Raw genomic sequence first — 5,404 nt, 5'->3', positions numbered from 1 at the left:
TAAAAAGTAATATCTTCTGCTACGTTCCCCCTGCTCTGGTGTTCCCCCTCTCATTCCCCCTGCTCTGGTGTTCCCCCCTCTCATTCCCCCTGCTCTGGTGTTCCCCCTCTCATTCCCCCTGCTCTGGTGTTTCCCCCTCTCATTCCCCCTGCTCTGGTGTTTCCCCCCTCTCATTCCCCCTGCTCTGGTGTCCCCCCTCTCATTCCCCCTGCTCTGGTGTTTCCCCCCTGCTCTGGTGTTCCCCCTCTCATTCCCCCTGCTCTGGTGTTTCCCCCTCTCATTCCCCCTGCTCTGGTGTTTCCCCCTCTCATTCCCCCTGCTCTGGTGTTCCCCCCCTCATTCCCCCTGCTCTGGTGTTCCCCCCCCTCATTCCCCCCTGCTCTGGTGTTTCCCCCTGCTCTGGTGTTCCCCCCTCTCATTCCCCCCTGCTCTGGTGTTTCCCCCTCTCATTCCCCCCTGCTCTGGCGTTTCCCCCTGCTCTGGCGTTCCCCCTTCTCATTCCCCCCTGCTCTGGTGTTCCCCCCCTCTCATTCCCCCCTGCTCTGACGTGTCCCCCCCTGCTCTGGTGTTCCCCCCTCTCATTCCCCCTGCTCTGGTGTTCCCCCCTCTCATTCCCCCCTGCTCTGGTGTTCCCCCCTCTCATTCCCCCCTGCTCTGGTGTTTCCCCCTCTCATTCCCCCCTGCTCTGGTGTTTCCCCCCCTCATTCCCCCCTGCTCTGGCGTTTCCCCCCTCTCATTCCCCCTGCTCTGGTGTTTCCCCCCTCTCATTCCCCCTGCTCTGGTGTTTCCCCCCCCTCTCATTCCCCCCTGCTCTGGTGTTCCCCCCCTCTCATTCCCCCTGCTCTGGCGTGTCCCCCTCTCATTCCCCCCTGCTCTGGTGTTTCCCCCCTCTCATTCCCCCCTGCTCTGGCGTTTCCCCCTCTCATTCCCCCCTGCTCTGGCGTTTCTCCCTCTCATTCCCCCCTGCTCTGGTGTTTCCCCCTCTCATTCCCCCTGCTCTGGTGTTCCCCCCTCTCATTCCCCCTGCTCTGGCGTTTCCCCCCTCTCATTCCCCCTGCTGGCGTTCACTGTGTAATGAACAGAAATGATATTGTAGTTAGCACATTTCAAACTAAAAGTGGAAAACATCTAAATAACAGTTTAGATTCCTTTTCACTCGAACAAACAAAACATGTCCCCGCCTGGTTTCGAACTCGTGACCGTAGCCCTCTTAACTTTTCCCAATCATTCTCTACGGTAGTTCTTATCACTATGGGTGTCATATATTTATGGCCACAAGCGGGATTTTGGGGGCGCTGTTTAACCCATTCATGGAGACCCCGTTTTCACGTTTGAGTGTAGTTTTCTATGCTTTATGCAACAAGACTGCTAATCAGAAAGGGACATATTGTATTTTACTGCACTAAATGAATGTAGAAATCACTTTTCAGAATAAGATTTTTAAAACATATGATGAATTTATAAAAACACAAGATGAACCATGCTTAAAAAAGACAAAGTGGCGTTTACCCCGAAGGGACCATGAACGCACCAAAATGGCAGATACATGCAAAAACACAACTCCTATCTCAAAAGTCCCAAACACTCAGTTAAATATGATCCTCGGGTTGCGGGATTGTGCGTGAAACAGTGCGACAGATAGTGATAGTGATGTTAGCTAACAGAGAACATCCTGACCCCTCCATGCTAACCGTTAGCCTCTCAAAGGGAAGCTAACGTTAAGTTTTAGCACAACGGGCTAACTTACAGAAAGCATTTAGCACACACAGAGGCGGACTACGAACACTTACCGAACACCGGAGCTCTGCCCGGTCGCCCCGGTGGCTGAATGTGATGGTTCAGTTTGTAGTCATTAAATGTTATAGGACACAAAGACTCGAGAGTTGCTGCAGCACTGCTGCTGCACGCTGCCTGGTCAAACAGCAGCAACACACGGAGCCTACACCCCCCCTTTAGGATGCGTTTATGAATGCATTGGAAATTTCGCTTTCACACGCTGAGTGTCTTTTTCTGTCAGATTATCAATAAACAAACAGTTAGCCAATCTGCTAAAGATATAATCAGGAAGCTACATATAAATAAACATTAAGTTGAATTGCTGATTTATTACGTCATAAGCTTATAACATATCGCTGTGATAAAAAGAAAAACTTGTTTCCGCCCGGTCTCGAACCGGGGACCTTTCGCGTGTTAGGCGAACGTGATAACCACTACACTACGGAAACTCCGTGAAGCAAGTGTTGACGATTATGTCCTATATAGTGTAAATATGACTGTTGAGAACTGTTTAAACACGGCTAGCAGACAGTAAAATGTATTTCTGTGTCATATAAAAGTAGTAACAGACACCGATGTTTCCGACCAGTTTGGAACCGGATCCAGTTTGGACCTATTTCAAAGGAAAAGTAGAGATTAACTCCCTTAACTTTTCCCATTCATTCTCTATGGTAGTACTTATCAGTACGGATGTCATATATTTTCGGCCGCAAGCGGGATTTTGGTGGCGCTGTTTGCCATTTAAAAGTATCACGTATGTACATGTATACCGTCCGCTGGACATCTTCCACATCTTCCACCATCTACCACTCCGTCTACGATCCTCAACGCTGCCCGTTTCTTTGTGCTTTTTCAAAAGAGCTTGAACAGCACATCTTGAAACAGCAGTCTGCTTTGAAATATTTGTGTGGGAGAGACCTTGCTGATGCAGTATAACTACATATATAGTATAAGTGGTTGATCATACACCTGACTAATCCTACTAAATGCCTGACTTTTTGCAAGTACCTATAATAATTGATGCTGGTTTGAAGGCAAAGGGTAGTAACACCAAATATTGATGTGATTTAGATTTTTCTTTTGTTTGCTCACTTTGCATTTTGTTAGTGTGACCACCCTTTGCCTTCAAGACAGCATCAGTCTTCTAGGTCCACTTGCACACAGTTTATGAATGAACTGGGCTGGTAGGTTGTTCCAAACATCTTGGAGAACTAACCACAGATCTTCTATGGATGTAGGCTTCCTCAAATCCTTCTGTCTCTTCATGTAATCCCAGACAGACTCCATGATGCTGAGATTAGTCAAGTCAAGTCCATTTTATTTGTACCATGAATAACGTTAAACAAAGGAAAACTACCGTATTTTCTGGACTATATGTCGCACTTTTGTTCATGCTTTGGCTGGTCCTGCGACTTATAGTCAGGTGCGACTTATATATCAAAATATATATAACGTAACATGTTTTAAATGTTATTTCATGCTGAAAACATTACCGTCTACAGCCGCGAGAGGCGCTCTAGGCTTGTGAGGACTATATGCTGCTCCTAAAGACAACTGAGAAAGAAAAGAAGCTGCAGGAGACTGCAGGTAGTAAAACACGCAGCCGGAAACGGTCATCGAGCAGCAGAAGGAGAGTTTGGAGTGAGAGAGAAACTTGTGAGGGACTGGAGAAAAGGTTAGTCTTACTGCAATGAAGAAAACAGAGAAAGCTAGTCGCGCTGAAATCCAGATGGCCAGAGCTGGAGGAAGGAGTCCACAGATGGGTGCTTGAACAACGTGCTGCTGGGAGAGGCTCGTCAACAGTGCTGTTACGTTACGTTAACGTAGAGGACACCTACCGTATTCAGCCCCTTGTTCTGGGGGCTGTTGGGTAGTTTAATAACTGTTAATGTGTTACGTTAACATAGAGGACACCTACCGTATTCAGCCCCTTGTTCTGGGGGGCTGTTGGGTAGTTTAATAACTGTTAATGTGTTACGTTAACGTGAGGGCACCTACCGTATTCAGCCCCTTGTTCTGGGGGCTGTTGGGTAGTTTAATAACTGTTAATGTGTTCCGTTAACACAGAGTGTCCCCTCTCTGTTCCCTGTCCCGAGTGGTGCCTCTCTGTTCCCTGTCCCGAGTGGCCCCTTCTCTGTTCCCTGTCCCAGTGGCCCCTCTCTGTTCCCTGTCCCGAGTGGCCCCTCTCTGTTCCCTGTCCCGAGTGGCCCCTCTCTGTTCCCTGTCCCGAGGGCCCTCCCTGTTCCCTGTCCCAGTGGCCCCTCTCTGTTCCCTGTCCCGGGGCCCTCCCTGTTCCCTGTCCCGGGGCCTCTCTGTTACCCTGTCCCAGGGGCCTCCCTGTTACCCTGTCCCGAGTGGTCCCCTCTGTTCCCTGTCCCGAGTGGCCCCTCTCTGTTACCTGTCCCGAGTGGTCCCTCTCTGTTCCCTGTCCCGAGTGGCCCCTCTCTGTTCCCTGTCCCGAGTGGCCCCTCTCTGTTCCCTGTCCCGGAGCCTCCCTGTTCCCTGCCCCGAGTGGCCCCTCTCTGTTCCCTGTCCCGGAGCCTCCCTGTTCCCTGTCCCGGGGCCTCCCTGTTACCTGTCCCGGGGCCTCCCTGTTACCTGTCCCGAGTGGTCCCTCTCTGTTCCCTGTCCCGAGTGGCCCCTCTCTGTTCCCTGTCCCGAGTGGTCCCTCTCTGTTCCCTGTCCCGAGTGGTCCCTCTCTGTTCCCTGTCCCGAGTGGCCCTCTCTGTTCCCTGTCCCGAGTGGCCCTCTCTGTTCCCTGTCCCGAGTGGCCCCTCTCTGTTCCCTGTCCCGAGGGCCTCCCTGTTCCCTGCCCCGAGTGGCCCCTCTCTGTTCCCTGTCCCGGAGCCTCCCTGTTCCCTGTCCCGGGGCCTCCCTGATACCTGTCCCGAGTGGTCCCTCTCTGTTCCCTGTCCCGAGTGGCCCCTCTCTGTTCCCTGTCCCGGAGACTCCCTGTTCCCTGCCCAGTGGCCCCTCTCTGTTCACTGTCCCGGGCCTCCCTGTTCCCTGTCCCAGGGGGCCTCCCTGATACCTGTCCAGGGCCCTCTCTGTTCCCTGTCCCAAGTGGCCCCTCCCTGTTCCCTGTCCCGGAGCCTCCCTGTTCCCTGTCCCGGGGCCTCCCTGTTACCTGTCCCGAGTGGTCCCTCTCTGTTCCCTGTCCCGAGTGGCCCCTCTTTGTTCCCTGTCCCGAGTGGCCCCTCTCTGTTCCCTGTCCCAAGTGGCCCCTCCCGTTCCCTGTCCCGGGGCCTCCCTGTTCCCTGTCCCGGGGCCTCCCTGTTACCTGTCCCGGGGCCTCCCTGTTACCTGTCCCGAGTGGCCCCTCTCTGTTCCCTGTCCCGGAGCCTCCCTGTTCCCTGCCCCGAGTGGCCCCTCTCTGTTCCCTGTCCGGGAGCCTCCCTGTTCCCTGTCCCGGAGCCTCCCTGTTCCCTGCCCCGAGTGGCCCCTCTCTGTTCCCTGTCCCGGAGCCTCCCTGTTCCCTGTCCCGGGGCCTCCCTGTTACCTGTCCCGAGTGGTCCCTCTCTGTTCCCTGTCTCGAGTGGCCCCTCTCTGTTCCCTGTCCCGAGTGGCCCCTCTCTGTTCCCTGTCCCGGAGCCTCCCTGTTCCCTGCCCCGAGTGGCCCCTCTCTGTT

At 53.4% G+C, this 5,404-nt stretch overlaps 1 protein-coding gene and 1 non-coding gene across 2 annotated transcripts in view; both read right to left on the bottom strand.

Moving 5' to 3' along the window:
• The window catches only part of LOC144513348 (uncharacterized), a 4,983-nt gene extending 3,044 nt beyond the window's left edge, over positions 1-1,939 (bottom strand). The window contains exon 1 of the mRNA XM_078244391.1: positions 1,791-1,939. The gene's annotated coding sequence lies outside the window, so the exon portion shown is untranslated. The remainder of the gene's footprint in view (positions 1-1,790) is intronic.
• Positions 1,940-2,152: 213 nt separating this feature from the next.
• On the bottom strand, positions 2,153-2,225 carry trnav-aac (transfer RNA valine (anticodon AAC)). Its single transcript has one exon. It is a non-coding gene; the product is annotated as a tRNA-Val (tRNA).
• Positions 2,226-5,404: the final 3,179 nt, after the last annotated feature.

The sequence above is a fragment of the Sander vitreus genome, unplaced genomic scaffold (genome assembly GCF_031162955.1).
Source record: "Sander vitreus isolate 19-12246 unplaced genomic scaffold, sanVit1 ctg227_0, whole genome shotgun sequence".
Taxonomy (NCBI): domain Eukaryota; kingdom Metazoa; phylum Chordata; class Actinopteri; order Perciformes; family Percidae; genus Sander; species Sander vitreus.
The sequence above is the reverse complement of the archived record's forward strand: the minus strand, read 5'-3'. Positions and strand labels throughout refer to the sequence as shown.